This window comes from Canis lupus, chromosome 11 (genome assembly GCF_048164855.1).
Source record: "Canis lupus baileyi chromosome 11, mCanLup2.hap1, whole genome shotgun sequence".
Classification (NCBI taxonomy): domain Eukaryota; kingdom Metazoa; phylum Chordata; class Mammalia; order Carnivora; family Canidae; genus Canis; species Canis lupus.
Window position 1 is genome coordinate 9289498 of NC_132848.1, and position 16487 is coordinate 9305984.

The 16487-nt window shown below is 48.6% G+C and overlaps 2 pseudogenes; one reads left to right on the plus strand and one right to left on the minus strand.

Moving 5' to 3' along the window:
- The first annotated feature begins 1730 nt into the window (after nucleotides 1-1730).
- On the plus strand, nucleotides 1731-2238 carry LOC140642132 (ATP synthase membrane subunit K, mitochondrial pseudogene; annotated as a pseudogene).
- A 13255-nt stretch (nucleotides 2239-15493) lies between these two features.
- On the minus strand, nucleotides 15494-16121 carry LOC140642133 (large ribosomal subunit protein uL22 pseudogene; annotated as a pseudogene).
- Between the last annotated feature and the right edge of the window lie 366 nt (nucleotides 16122-16487).

The window sequence follows — 16487 nt, forward strand, 5'->3', positions numbered from 1 at the left end:
AAGATTTTCTGAATTTAAAAAAAAAAAAAAAAGATTTTCTGTATTTATTCATGAAAGACCCAGGCAGAGGAAGAAGCAGGCTTCCTGCAGGGAGCCCGACTCGGGACTCGAACCCGGGACCTGGGGTCTCGGCCTGGGCCCAAGGCAGACGCTCCACCGCTGAGCCCCCCAGTCTCCCCGCCTAGATGGCCATTATTACAAGTGGTCCCTTCCCCCCAACACTGAGAATCGTGCTCTGCTTCACCGCGTGGAGTGCGCGTCCTTGGAAGCAGCTGGGAACCATGACTCCAATCAGTCACAAACCCTGCTCACAAATGCAAAGTTAAGTTTATTTATTATTATTATCATTATTTTCAGTAATGTCTCTCCCGGTTGTGGGGCTCCAACTCACGACCCTGAGAGCAAGAGTCCCAAGCTCTTCTGAGCAGCCGGCCAGGGGCTTCTGAATGTAAATTTCATCACGAGAGAAGCGCAGGGCCCCTTGCAGCCCTCACAGGACGCTGCGGCGCTCAGCGGGCTGGGGACCCCAGTCCCCCCATTCTGCGGAACAAACCAAGGCCCAGCGGGGCTGACCGAGGCCACCAGCTGCCTGGGCCGCGCAGGCCCCTCGCCCCTGAGCCCGGAGAGGCTCCCCGGCCGGTCTCGGTGACCTGGGGCCCCGCGGTGAATGTTCCAGAGCCCCCGGGGCAGAGCCGGGCAGCGGGGAGCCCCGAGTCACCGGGTCAGCCGGGCCCTCGCCCACGGAGCCCCCGGACACTTGCAGGTGAAGGACCTCGGCCGCAGGTGAGCTGTGCCCCCGAGGCCGGCGCCGGGGCTGCGGGAGGGGAGGAGCGGGGAGCCCCGCCTCGGCTGCGCTCCCAGGCCCGGAGGCCTGCAGGCTGCGGCCAGCGGGCCGGTCGGCCCTTTGGGTTCCCATCCGAGTTTGCTCACAAGAGCCCTTTATTTCCCATCAGGCACATTTCTCCTGAGTTAAATGAGGGGTGGAGGGCAGCCCGGGGGCTCAGTGGTTGAGCACCTGCCTTGGGCCCAGGGCATGACCCTAGAGACCCGGGTTCGAGTCCCGCATCGGGCTCCCTGTGTCGGGCCTGCTTCTCCCTCTGCCTGTGTCTCTGCCTCTCTGTGTGTCTCTCATGAATAAATAAATAAAATCTTTAAAACAAATAAATAAAATAAATGAAAGGTGCAGACGACAGAGCCCTGCAGCTTCTATTACAGGACAGCCCAGTGGGTCGAACTTTCTGGAATAGATGGAACATTAACTCCAGCATTATTTTGACTAGTTATAAATATCGAAGACATATGTTTGCAGTTCAGATTCTTCCTAAAAGGACGCAAGGACTTTGAAGCTTTAGTCCGCAGCTCCCAAATCTTTCTTTTCTAAAAAAATTTTTTTTTAATTTTTTCTTATTTATTCATAGAGACAGAGAGAGGCAGAGACACAGGCAGAGGGAGAAGCAGGCTGCATGCAGGGAGCCTGATGTGGGACTCGATCCCAGGTCTCCAGGATCACACCCTGGGCTGCAGGCGGCGCTAAACCGCTGAGCCACCGGGGCTGCCCCCCCAAATCTTTCTTGAGAAGCGATGGAAAATGTGTTTGGGCTTGGGGGTGGGGGGGTGCTGGAAGGAGGATGGTGGGGGTGCTCGGGTGCAGGGCACGCCGGGGAAAGCCAGGGCTTCTACTAGCTTCCAGGCATGGGCACATATGGGTTCCGTGTCCCCACCGTAATGTCACAGCACTTGCCACACTGTAAGCATTGCCTCTCGTACCCGTTCCTCCCACTGAGGGCTGAGCCTGAGTCTCAACAAGCCCTGGGGTGAAGGAGGCACTAGCATTTTCTGCATGGATTTAAGAATGTGCACAAGCATTTCTTCCGGCCAGCCGCAGGTTAGCTGCATAACGTTGAAGGACACAACCAGTGGAATTGCTACCTTTTGCAAGATTGAAATCATGGCAGGTCCAGAAACTGATGCCCAATTCCATTTCACTGGCATCAAAAAATATTTCAACTCTTATACTCTCACAGGTTGAATGAATTGTCTATTGGCCACATATGGAGGAAATTGTTTTGATGATTTTATACTTCAAATTAAGGTCTAAAAAAACACCAGTTGTGAAAGCAACATAAATGGACTTTAACTTGGACCTCATCTGTTAAGTTCCCATGCTTGGAGAAGCTAATGTCAACTCATCATGTGATACTCAATTTGTACAATAAATTACGAACGTGGAAAAAAAAAAAAGAATGTGCACAAGCATGAGAAGTAAGTCTCTGCAAATTAGTTGAGTTTGACTCTCAAGCCTCTGGCTTCCAGGTCACCTTTGTTTTTGTTGTTGTTATTAAGATTTTATTTATTCATGAGACACACAGAGAGAGGCAGAGACACAGGCAGAGGGAGAAGCAGGCTCCATTCAGGGAGCCCGATGTGGGACTCGATCCCGGGACCCCAGGATCATGCCTTGAGCCAAAGGCAGATGCTCAACCGCTAAGCCCCCCAGGTGTCCCCCTAGGTCACACTTGGATGCTGTTTTGGAAGCCAGGTCTCTGACACTGTCCTGTAGGTTTAATCAAGGCATCAGCACAGAAGACATTTTAATGACAAGGAGGATATAGACTGCTTTATCCTTGGCTAGAATAAAAACTGTGAATAGATCCCCACTCTAAATTTTCCTGCAGGGTCCTTCTTACCTGGATAAAACTACTTTGATCATTTTTTTCAAAGATTTTATTTATTTATTCATGAGAGACACAGAGAGAGGCAGAGACACAGGCAGAGGGAGAAGCAGGCTCCATGCAGGAGGCCAACACGGGACTCGATCCCGGGACCCCAGGATCATGCCCTGGGTGGAAGGCGACGCTCAACCACTGAGCCACCCGGGCACCCCAAGATAAAACTACTTTAATGGGTAAAGTTATCTCATGCTCAGGCGCCTTCAGTCCTTCATAACGTAACGGACTCCATTCCTAGACCAGTACTGTGAGGATTCTGTTTGCCGGTAAACAGAGTTGCAGAATTTCTCCTGTATGTGCTGTAAATGTGGCTGGAAAAGCTCTGTTAAAGGTGTTTATCCTGGAAAATGGCTTGGAAGTTCCTCAAAAAATTAAACAATTACCACATGACCCAGCAATTCTATTCCTAGGACTGGAACCAACCCAATGTCTATCAACCCACAAGTGGATAAACACAAGGTGGCCCTTCCAGGCAAGGGAATATTAGTCAACAATAAAGAAAGAATGGAATTCTGATATGTGCCACCACCTGCGGGGTGAAAGAAGCCAGACACAAGAGGCCGCAGATTGTAGGATTCCGTTTATAGGAAATGTCCGGCGGGAGGAGGGGGGGATGTCCAGAGAAGGCAAATCCACAGAAAATAGATCTGTGGTTGGCAGGGGCTAGAGGAAGAAGGAAATGGGGAGGGACTGCTAACAGGTAAGGGATTTTGTTCCCAGGGCGATGGAATGTTCTGGAATTTGATCGTGGTTACACAACATGATGAATATACTGAAAAAGACTGAATTTTACTCTTCACGGTGGTGAATTGTACATTATGTGACTTTTTACCTCAATTGAAACATTATATATATATAATATACATATTATATATACTTTTATACATATATTATATATATTATATATAATATGTATATATACATATATTGAATGTATATATATATATATACAATGTTTCTCAATTCAAACATTATATATACAACATACATATTATATATATATAAATATTTCTAGTAGCCTAATCTGTCTCTGTGGAATACATTCACCAACATATCATGTTTAGATTTCAGTGAAGGCCAAGACAGCCGGGTTTAAGTGGCCCCACACACTGCTGTGAACCAGTGGGCCTTGGGGGATCCCCGGGTGGCTCAGCGGTTTAGTGTCGCCTTCAGCCCACAGCCTGATCCTGGAGTCCCAGGTTCGAGTCCCGCACCGGGCTCCCTGCATGGAGCCTGCTTCTCCCTCTGCCTGGGTCTCTGCCTCTCTCTGTCTCTGGGTATCTCATGAATAAATAAATAAAATATTTTTTAAAAAAGAGAAAGAAAGAAAAGAACCGGTGGGCCTCACACAGACAGGTCCGGTACCCGGGGTCCCAGCCGCCTTTGGCTGGGGGCCGGTTTGCTCCGGGCGCCGTGAGCCGACCAGGCACCGTGGCCCTCTCTTCCAGGGGGCAGATACGTCTGTCACTCTCGCTGCCGAGACCTGGTGCACCTGGACTGTGCGCAGAGTGGGGAGCTGCCGAGCTGCGGGGCGGCCCGCGAAGTGAGACCGTCGAGCCGCAAGGACCCCCAGGTAGGCTCTGCGGGTGTCGCTCTGGGCGGGCCGGGCCGGGCCCAGCTCGGGCCTCCCCACCCCTGGGTCGCCGGCGGCCGCACGGCCCCAGCCCGCGGCCACGCTCTCCTCCTCCTCCTTTCCTCGGGCCCGGCCAGCAGGAGCTTGACTGCGTGGCCTGGGATTTTAGAAGTAACAGGGTAGAATGTTCTGAGAGTTCTTCTAACAGACTGGGGATAAGATCTGAGGCTCCGGGTGCACAGCTGCTCGTCCACGTTCTCTGAATGTGCTCCTGCTGCCAGGCGCGCTCACTGCCATGAGCATGGGCCGGCAATGCGGACGTGCGTGTGTGTGCACGCGTGTGTGTGTGTGGGGGGGGGTGGATCTCTGATCAAGAGGCTCAGAAGGGAGGCCCTGCCGGGGCAACCTCCAGTTGTTCCATCAAAGCAAGGACCTGGGGCTCCCGGGGGTGGGGGGCTCAGGGGTTGAGCATCTGCCTTTGGCTCAGGTCATGACCCTGGGGTCATGGGATCGAGTCCCACGTCGGGCTTCCTGCATGGAGCCTGCTTCTCCCTCTGCCTGTGTCTCTGCCTCTGCCTGTATGTCTCTCATGAATAAATAAATTAAAAATATATATAAAAAAAAAACCCAAAGCAAGGACCTCTAGCGAGGAGGTCATGATCTGCTTCCCAGCAGATCCTCCACACTGTCCTCCCTGCCTCGCTGAGATTCTCCAAGGGTGGGGGGGCGACAGGCCGCGACGCCGGCTCCCCTGCAACCTCAACTATTTCTAGCATCTTCTCTCCTGACACATGGAGGGTTTTCTTTGAAAGACGGGGTATATTTGTTAGTCTGTCTGTCTGTCTCACCATAAGGTTGAGGACGCTTGCTGAGGATGTTTGCTGCCCTCCCCCCCCCCAGTTTCTGTTAGCTCGCTGCTGGCCCTGAACAGGATTACAAGAATTAGGTGGCACCCCTCCAGCTTTCCTACATGAGCAGCGCTGTTGTTCAATTTGGGGCCACTGAGGCTGACTCCCCATGAGCCCCCCCGCCCCCCCGACCGGCGCTGAGTACAAAAGACCAGAACCAAGATCTGGCTCCTGGTTTCCCCCTAACGGACTCGTGATCGGAACAGTTAAGAGCTGTTGGGAGGACTTGGTTCAGCGTGTGCGGCTCCCATCTGCTGAATTCCCGTTCGGCTTAATTATACGTGGCAGGAGCACAGGGCACGAGTGGGGAATCTGGAGGGGCCACGACTGGCACACCGACGGCTTCATTATGGGCAGTGACCCACGTGAACTTTACCACTGGAGCCGACTGGGGTTCCTGTAAAACTAACCCCACAGTGTGCCTTCATCTTAGGAGGAAGAGCTTGGGTTAGGGATCACTTTGCAATTTAATAGGATGACTTGGGAGTCAAGTCATCCTATTATTATGTATTATGTATGTATGTATTATGTATGTATGTAAAATAGTATTATGTTAATACTATTTTAAGAAAGTATTAACATTAAAAATAAGAAAGAAACAAAGAGGGAGCAAAGAGGCTAATAGCCGTGTGATGAGGAGCTCTGGGGAGGAGGAACAGAAGCTTGTTGGCCTCGGAAAAAAATTTCTGAGTTCAAGTGCAAGCTTTCAACAAATGCTTTAGGAAGTTGCTGAGAAGATACCTGCACTTCCAGGGCTTAAACACTTCACATTCCTTCCTTGTATAGAGTCTTTTTCTTGTATGGATTTTTTTTTTTTTTTAAATAACACCGAGCTGTCTCTAAAAGCTTTAGAAAATGATAATTTGATACTTATTTTAGTTCAGTCATTTTGAGATTGTAGAACATTAAGCTGTAGCAGTTGACATTTGGGGGAGTCCCAGATTTGGTTTTGCAGGATGGAGCCACACAGAACATGGTGACAACAGCCTTCCCAACAGGCTGCGTATAAAATCCCTCTGTATCACAGTAGGAATAGGGAAATAGGGAATGCCACACTAGCAGATCATTTCCTGTATGTACATCTCGGGGATAATGATCCGTGCTTGTCCAGGGTGATGAGAATCGTCTTAGAGCTTGAATATTTGTTTTTCCATGAGGCATACCCCAAGACGTGGCGCATGCTCTCAATGGTCCACCTAATCAAGCTCCTCTGGTGAATTGGGATGTGATACTTAGATTTTTCCCCTACTGGCTTTACACGTACAAAATGATCAATGCAGTCGTTCCAAAGTCATCCACAGGATTCTGAGTGTTGGCAATGTCTCCAGCCTCAGGAGGTGTGTGTCAGCCGATTGTGCGACAAGATCTCTCGGTCTAACCATAATCCCCAACGCGGTTCGTGTTGGCCACTGATAGTTGGAGAGACTTCAGGATGGTTTCAGTTCAGGGAAGACCCTGGAAAAGAATGATTCGAGCCGAATCTCCTAGAAGCCATAGAATTTGGCCAGAGGCAAGAAAATAATTTGCTCTTATTTTCCTGTGGCCTTCTGATACGGTGAGGACCTTGAAAGATTGTTGAAAAGCACTTTTCAACTCTAAACCATATTTTAAAACCTATGTAGTTACTTGTCAACCTCAGATTTTGATGAAGCCTTGTGTTCAGTTTTTGCATTCAATACCATGAAGACGGGATCCCTGGGTGGCGCAGCGGTTTGGCCCCTGCCTTTGGCCCAGGGCGCGATCCTGGAGACCCGGGATCAAATCCCACGTCGGGCTCCCGGTGCATGGAGCCTGCTTCTCCCTCTGCCTGTGTCTCTGCGCCTCTCTCTCTCTCTGTGACTATCATAAATAAATAAAAATTAAAAAAAAATACCATGAAGACTTTGCAAATTGCTTTTATATTCCATATAGTTGGGATGCTGGGGTGGCTCAGTGGTTAAGCGTCTGCCTTCTGCCCAGGGCGTGATCCTGGGGACCCAGAATCGAGTCCCATGTCAGGCTCCCTGCATGGAGCCTGCTTCTCCCTCGGCCTGTGTCTCTGCCTCTCTCGCTCTCTCTCTATCTCATGAATAAATAAATAAAATCTTAAAAAAAAAAAAAAAAAGAAAAGAAAAAAAAAGAAAGAAAGAAAATCTTTAAAAAAAATACTCCATATGGTTTTGTGATTATGAAAGTAATACATGATGATTTGGGAGAATGTAAAAAATTTTAAGAAAGTATTAACATAAAAAAAGAAAGAAACAAAGAAAACAGGGCGCCTGGGTGGCTCAGTCAGTAGAATGTGTGACTTTTGATCTCTGGGTTGTGAGTTCAATCCCCATGTTGGATGTAGAGCCCACAAACCCAGAAGTAATCCCTGTGTATTTCAGTATCTTTCCTCTTTTTAAGTGTCTATTGTCTATATATATTTCTTATAAAATTAGGAGCATTAGATATAGATATATCTTCACTCTTCATTACAATGTGATCATTTTCTTGAAGATCCAATATTTCATCTTATTCATGTTTTGTAATTGATTTAATGACTTTATTTTACTGAAGAAGAATAGTAATAGTTGCTTCTTACTACTACCAAAAAAAGCTGCAATAACATATTTGTATGAAAATCTTTTTGCATGTTTCCATTTATTTCCTTAATACAGATTCCCAAAGGAGAATTATCTGGTCAAGTGCTTTCATGGATCTTCATACAAATTGCCAGATTCTTTAACAGAAAGTTTGTATCGGAAAGTTTCTATCGGTTTGCACCCTCATCAGCCCTTCCTTTTTTTTTTAATATTTTTTTAAAGATGTTATTTATTTATTCATAGAGACACAGAGAGAGAATGAGAGGCAGAGACACAGGCAGAGGGAGAAGAAGGCTCCATGCAGAGAGCCCGACGTGGGACTTGATCCAGGGTCTCCAGGATCACGCCCCAGGCTGCAGGCGGCGCTAAACCGCTGCGCCACCAGGGCTGCCCTCATCAGCCCTTCCTAACCAGGCTTATCCCACTATAAATTCACCTATAGTCTCCTGCATAATGTATTCCATTAAAAAAAATTTTTTTTTTTGGCAGCGCGTGGGTGGCTCAATCAGTTAAGCACCTGACTCTTGATTTCGGCTCAGGTCAAGATCTCAGGGTCCTGGGATGGAGCCCTGTGATCAAGCCCCACCTCAGGCTCCCTGCTCAGTATGGGGAGTAGGCTTCTTCAACTCCCCCTGCCTCCCCTCAACCCCACACTCATGTTCTCTCTCAAATAAATAAATGAAATATAAAAATTTTTTATTTTTTAGAAAATTTTAAAAGATTTTATTTATTTATTCATGAGAGACACACAGGGAGAGGCAGAGACACAAGCAGAGGGGGAAGCAGGCTCCCTGCGGGGAGCCCAATGTGGGACTTGATCCCAAGACCCTGGGACCATGACCTGAGCCAAAGGCAAATGCTCAACCACTAAGCCACCCAGGTGGCCCTAAAACTTTTTAAATTTTTTAAAAGATTTTTATGTATTTATTCATGAGAGACAGACAGAGAGAGAGAGAGAGAGAGAGGCAGAGACACAGGCAGAGGGAGAAGCAGGCTCCATGCCGGGGACTCGATCCCAGGTCTCCAGGATCAGGCCCTGGGCTGAAGGCAGGCGCTAAACCACCAAGCCATCCAGGGATCCCCCCACAAAGTCATTCTTAAGTTGTCGTGTGTTTGTTTCCTTGGTTTAGCACTTGACATACCCAGATTTTTAATTTCTCCCCATAGAGCAGCAATTAATAGCTTTGACCCTATGAAATTGCCACCTTCATGGGTCACAGATGGCTGACCAGCAGCTAATTTCTCGGGGCTCAAACTCAAATGTGTGGAACTCCTCTTCATCACTATCGTTAATGGTAACGTTCGGTGCTGGGAACCCGGGTAGTGTGGCTTCGGCCCCACTCCTCTTGCGGGGTGCACACTGGTGGTCGGTGGGGGCCCCCGCCTGCTCTGCGGGCCACGGAGAGGGAGAGGGAGGGCAGCTATGCCAGCAGAGGGTGCTCTAGCATTGAGTGCTGTGTGTTTGCACGGTTGCCAGATTCCAATGGAAAACACTAAATATAGGATCACTGCTAGCATTTAATGTGCATTTATGGACAGAGCTAAGGTGTAGGGGGGCGTCTGGGGGGGCTCAGTGCTTGAGCGTCCCGCTTTGGCTCAGGTCATGACCCCAGGGTCCCGGGATCAAGTCCCACATGGGGCTCCCTACATGGAGCCTGCTTCTCCCTCTGCCTGTGTCTCTGCCTCTCTCTGTGTTCTCTCATGAATATATAAATAAAATCTTAAAAAAAGAGAACTAAGGTATAAACATATTGTTTTTATTGTTGACATTGATTAAACTTCCATGTGCTTACCACGCATTATTTCATTCCACACTTACCATAATTCTGTCAGCAAGATACTATTATTTTTATTTCACAGATGGGAAGGCCAAAGCTTGCAGAGGCTAAATGGTTTTACAAATGAGAAAAATAAAACAGATTTTATCTACAGGCTCAACCCTCTACTAAAGCTTTCTCTCCTTCCCTCCCTCTTTTTTCTCTTCTCCCACTGGCAAGTCAAGGAGATCTAGCCTTGCTTAAAAAGAAGGGGATCCCCGGGTGGCTCAGCAGTTTAGCACCTGCCTTTGGCCCAGGGCCTGATCCTGGAGTCCCAGGATCGAGTCCCTCATCGGGCTCCCTGCATGGAGCCTGCTTCTCCCTCTGCCTGTGTCTCTGCCTCTCTCTCTCTCTGTGTGTCTCATGAATAAATAAATAAAATAAAAAAAAAAAATAGAGCAAAAATGCTGAAGCTTATTCCATTGAGCCTGCAAACTTTCCAGCCCTGCCTGCCCGCTGCTAAAGCAGTATGGCAACCACCCCCCGCCGTGCCTGGTCCCACACATTTCTCAGGCTCCTGCTTCTATGACTCCTTTCCTCCAAGCTTGCCTGAGATGGCTTATTTGATCTTGGTTTCACCCTTATTCACATCCCAAGGGGTGGAGGGCAGACAGGAGGAAAATGCTAGGATTCTCCATAACCCCTCAAAGATGGCGGCTCTACGTATTCCCCAGCGCTTCACAGGAGGTGCCCAGACCACCTGCCCACTGTGACCCAGCAGGATCCAAGGCATACCTCCCCACTGGCTGGCCGGCCCTGGTTAAGTCATTTAACCTCATCCATCACGTTTATGCAACATGGAACTATCTCATTCTTGAGATTTTTGTGGAGATTCAATCAGCACGTGGGAGTGGTAGCGAACCCTAATTGAATAGCTCTCTGGCAGGCCCTGGATTGTACTTTTCTCTATGAATAAATAAATAAATTTTTTAAAAATTTTATTTATTTATTCATGAGAGACACAGATAGAGAGGCAGAGACACAGGCAGAGGGAGAAGCAGGCTCCATGCAGGGAGCCCGATGTGGAACTGATCCCAGGTCTCCAGGATCAGGCCCTGAGCTGAAGGCAGCGCTAAGCCGCTGAGCCACCCAGGCTGCCCTGGTTATACTAGGTTCAGTCACTAACTGAAGAGAAGAGGTGAAGTCATTTTGTGGAGTACAGCTGAGCAGTAAATAGGAAGCAAACTACCATATGTCTAAGGGCTTCTGGGGTGCAGGGCTACTGCACAGTGGGGTGGGCCAGAGTGGCTGTGTGGCCCTGGCCCTCGACAGTATTTGTGAAAATTGTGCTGCTGATAAAGTGCTGCTAAGACATTTGCAATTTTTGCTAAGAATTATAATAAAGTACGTGCTTCGGGGTAATCTGCTATTTGGGGTCAAGAAACGTTTGATGCTTGAGGTGCCTGGCTGACCCGGTCAGTAGAGCATGCAACGCTTGGTCTCAGGGTCATTAGCCCTGAGACCTCAGCCCCACATTGGGTGTAGAGCTTACTTGAGAGAGAGAGAGAGAGAAAGAGAGAAAGAGACAGACAGACTGACACCTGATGGTCAGTCAAGGCCACAGAGGCACCACATCTCAGAGACAGGACCTTGGGCGTCAGTCACCTGACCTCCTTCCCAGTCAGGCTTACAACCTGAAACAGATGACCATCCGGTCTCCACGTAAACCTTTCCCCTGAAGGGGAGCTTACTAATTCAGGAAGCAGTGCCCAGCGTGGTTAGGGCTACAGATTCCTTGATACTGCGTAGAATATATGTCTCCCTGCAATTTCAGCCCAGTGGCCCAATCCCTGATCCAAGGAACAAAACTCAACCTCTTCTTCATCTCTGTTCACACACTTGACCACCTCCCTCTTCTCAGAGTCACTGTTCCTCTTAAAATATAAGGAAAACAGGGGCGCCTGGCTCGCTGGGTCAATGGAGCATGAGACTCTTGATCTCGGGGATGTAAGTTTGAGCCCTATGTTGGGTGTAGAAGTTACTTAAAAATAACATCTTAAAAAAAATAGATGGATGGAAACAGAATTTAGAGTCAGTGTTGTCAGAATTTCCACCAGAGGAATATGCTGGAAACTCTTCATAAGTGCAGAACTCCAGCAAACATGCAACAAGAAACAAGCAGGTTCCAGGAGAGATGGTGACCAAGTGAGCTTTAAGAGGAGTCAGTGAGCTGGCAATTCCTGTGGGACCACCCTTAGGAGATGCCTGGCCCGGCTTCTGGCTCAGTTCAGCCGATGGGATTCGACAAATACGTATTCCATCTGCGTCTATGGAGGGCCAGGGTGATTTCGACACAGCCCTGTCCTCAAGGAGTCATGACCCGGGGAGCGATCTTATCTAAGGTAGCCGGCTCGGTCCCTCTCTATCACGGCACCCTGCTTTACTGTCTTCAGGTGCCTCATTCTAGAAATATTCATTGAATGCCAAACCTGTGATCAGAATAGACAAAAATCCCCGCCTTTGTGGAGCTTACTTTCTGGTGGGAGAACACAGGCCGTAAACGATAAATAAAATATATCATTAAGTTACACAGCGTAGTAGCTGCTGATACGTGCTTTGGAAAAGGAAAAGAAGTAGAAAAAGAATAAGGGAATCTGGGTGGTGGTTCTCAAATGCTTTAGTGTGGTCTAGCTAGATGTCACTGAACAGGTGACATCTGGGAAAGACCTGAAGGTGAGGCCTGAGCCCTGCAGGTAGCCGGGCAGGAGTGTTCTGGAAGATGGACCGGCGGGTGCGCAGGCCCAGGCCTGGTGTGCCTGGCCTGTTGGAGGCCAGTGTGGCCGGAGCAGAGCGAGTGGGAAGGAGGAAAATAAGGGGAGAGGAATGGGGGATGGCGGGGGGATCTGTGGCCCACTAAACAGATCTTGGCTTTTATTTTGAGTGACATGGAGAACGATCACATGGTTTTGGATAGAAAATGGCATGTTCTAAGTTTTCTTTCCTTTTTTTTTAAAGATTTAAATATTTATTTGAGGTGGGGAGGGGCAGAGGGAAAGAATCTTAATCAGAATCTCTGCTGAGGGGTCCCTGGGTGGCTCAGTTGGTTAAGTGTCTGCCTTCAGCTCAGGTCATGATCCCAAGGGTCCTGGGATCGAGCCCCGAGTCGGGCACGCTGATCAGAGGGGAATCTGTTTCTTCCTCTCCGTCTCCTTCTGCCACCCCACCCCTCACTCGTGCTTTCTCTCTCTCTCTCACATGAATAAACTTTTTTTTTTTTTTAATCTTAAAGAAGTCTCCATTGTAAAGTAGCAGGGAGCCCAACTTAGGGCTCCATCCTTGAGCGGAAGGCAGACACTTAACCAGCTGAGCCACCCAGGCGCCCCTGTGCACAGCTTTTTTATATGCGAATCATGTCTCAATACAGTAGTTTAAAAAAAAAATTAAAAGGATAGAAACAAACAACAAAGTTGTTCATTACAGGAGCCAAGGTCCGGCAAGAATGGCCTGTAATGATCCCCTCCTTGCTCACTGGTGGGCTGGGAGCAGCCTGTAGGAAGAGCGGCTTCCCTTCCAGAGTTGGGTGGACAGGGGATGTCAGCAGCGTGGCCTGACCCTGACCCTGACGCTAACCCTGACCCTGACCCTGACCCCAACCCTGACCCCAGCCCTAACCCTGACCATGACCATGACCCTGACCCTGACCCTAGCCCTTAAACCTAACCCTGACCCTAATCCTCACCCTAACCCTAACCTGGTCACGCGGGCTCCCACAGCAGGAGATGTGAAGGGCGCGTTTTCCTGGCCATCACAACCTCCTGCCAGGGCCCCGGAGGCTGCTTACATCGCTACCGTGTATATGCCTCGTGAGTCACATAAGGATCTAACCTCAGAGATGATTTCATTTAATGTCTTCATTTTAAAGATGAAGAGAGACAGACGCAGAATTTTTTTTTTAAGATTTTACTTTTTGGGCACTCCGGTGGCTCAGCGGTTTAGCGTGGCCTTTGGCCAAGGGTGTGATCCTGGAGACCCGGGATCGAATCCTACGTCGGGCTCCCTGTGTGTGTGTCTCTGTCTCTGTCTCTCTGTCTCTCATGAATAAATAAATAAAATCTTTATTTATTTATTCATGAGAGAGAGAGAGAGAGAGAAGCAGAGACACAGGCAGAGGGAGAAGCAGGCTTTATGCAGGGAGCCCGACTCAGGACTTGATCCCGGGTCTCCAGGATCACACCCTGGGCTGAAGGTGGCACTAAACCGCTGAGCCACCCGGGGTTGCCCAAATAAAATCTTTAAAAAAAAAAACAACAGATCAGAGATTTTATTTTTTTTATCTTTATTTTTTTTAGATCAGAGATTTTATTTTTTTAATATTTTATTTATTTATTCATGAAAGACACAGAGTGAGAGAGAGAGAGAGAGGCAGAGACACAGGCAGAGGGAGAAGCAGGCTCCATGCAGGGAGTCTGATGTGGGATTCGATCCCAGGTTCTCCAGGATCATGCCCTGGACCGAAGGCAGGCCCTAAACTGCTGAGCCACTCAGGGATCCCCTAGATCAGAGATTTTTTTTAAATTTTTATTTATTTATGATAGTCACACAGAGAGAGAGAGAGAGAGAGAGGCAGAGACACAGGCAGAGGGAGAAGCAGGCTCCATGCAGGGAGCCCGATGTGGGATTCGATCCCGGGTCTCCAAGATCGCGCCCCGGGCCAAAGGCAGGCGCCAAACCGCTGTGCCACCCAGAGATCCCCTAGATCAGAGATTTTAAATAACTTTCCCAAGGTAGCACATTTCGCCTTCCTGGCCCTGGGATTAGAGGGGGGTCCTGGCACCCTGCATAGTGACGAGCAAAACTGCTCCTCGGAGGCAGTGAAGTCCAGGCAGGACCACTCAACAGCCCGCTGACACCGCAGCCAGAATCATATGCACGTGTGACCCTGCGGAACGCACTCGCATAACCTTGGGAGCACCTCTAACACCAGATGCCCCTCGGAGCCTCCCCCATTCCTGCTCCAGGGAGTGCTCTGCATCTTGGTAGCATTTATCTTGCTTATAGAACCTCCTTAGACATCTTGGGGAGGAGGACCATTCTAGACAATTCTATGATAGTTCAACTTCCCTTTTTTAAAAAAAAAAAATCTTTATGCCCAACATGTGGCTTAAACTCACCACCCCCAGATCAAGAGTCCCACGCTCTACGACTGAGCCAGCCAGGCGCCCCTTGCCTTCCTGGTATCGCCACGTGAGGGGACGGAAAGCACCTCAGAGGCAAACTCATCCTTTTTCATCCTTTCCCCATACTGCCCCTCCCTACCTCCGCCCCCATCCTTCCCTTCTAAAGGAATGACGGATCTCTCTCCTTAGTTCAACAACTAAGTAAAATATTTTTAAAAAATAAAATAAAAATAAATAAACAAAAATAAAATAAAATCTGGGGGTCCCTGGGTGGCTCAGCGGTTTGGCGCTTGCCTTCGGCCCAGGGCGTGATCCTGGAGACTCGGGATCGAGTCCCACGTTGGGCTCCCTGCATGGGGCCTGCTTCTCCCTCTGCCTGTGTCTTTACTTCTCTCTCTCTCTCTGTGTCTCTCATGAATAAATAAATAAAATATTTAAAAATAAAATAAAATAAAATAAAATAAAATAAAATAAAATAAAATAAAATAAAATAAAATCTACATTCTTTACCATGCCTACAAGACCCTTTATGACCTAGCCCCTGCTTACCTTGCTGACCTTGGCTCCTACCGAGGCCCTACTCAATCACCGTGCAACAGCTCTGCTGACTCCTATTCTGCCCCTTAACTCTACCAACCCCAGGGCTGAGCTCCTTTGTTGTTCACTCTGCCTGGAATATTCTCCCAGGGCTTCTCTCAACTGACTCCCGGATTCAGGTTTCAGTTCAAATGTCACCTTCTCAATGAGGCCCTCCCTGGCCATCCAAACCAAAGTAGCCCCTATCCCACCATTATCTTCTAACATATTAACCCTGTGTTATCTTTTTTTTTCCCATTTATTCTATGCAGAATGGTAAGTTTTTGTTTCTTCAGTTTCTTCTTGGATATCTTTTTCTTCTGTGCAACCTCCTCTTCTGGTTTAGGAACAATCTGCTCTTTTTCAGTAAGGATCATCTCGATGTGGCAGGGAGAGCTCATGTGTGGCTTAACCCGGCCATGAGCCCTGTAGGTTCTGTGTCGCATCTTGGGGGTTTGTTCACCTGGATGTGCTCAGTGGCCAGAGAATCCTCATCTAAACCCTTAAGTTCAGCATTACTCTCCGCATTTTTAAGCATATGCAGTAAAAATGAGCACTCTTCATGGGCCACCGACCCTGTGTCCAGCCCCACTGTTTGGCCTGCGCACACCTACCAACTCCACCACTGTAGCGACGGAATGGCACACGCTGCCTCTGCAAAGTGACATCTTTCAGATACTTGGTGGCTTTTCGGATATGCACACCCTTGATGGCCTGGGCAGTTTCACGTGTGTTCTTAAAGTGAACACGGAGATTTGAACCTCTCAACTTGCATGATTTTGTAGGGTTTTCTGGGTCCAGCGAGTAGCAAACCATCTCCGGAGGTCACCTCAGGCCGCTCGGGGGAAGAGAGCCTGTGTTACCTTTCTCATGTCGCTTGCCGTCCTCTAACTTTATTTCTTATCTCCCCCACCTAGAATGTCAGTTTCTCTCTCTCTCTACCCCCCCTTTTTTTTCTCCCCCTTTTTTTTTAAGATTTTATTTTTAAGTATTCCCTACACCCAATCTGGGGCTCCAACTAACAACCCCAAGATCAAGAGTCCCATGCTCTACCCACTGAGCCAGCCAGGTGCCCCTAGAATGTCCGTTTCCTCAGAGAAGTGGCGGCATCTGGTGAGTTCAGGGCTGCGTCCCTAACACCCGTCTACCCCAGCCTGGCACAGGTTGGGTTCTCAAAAATATGTGTTGAATGAATGAACA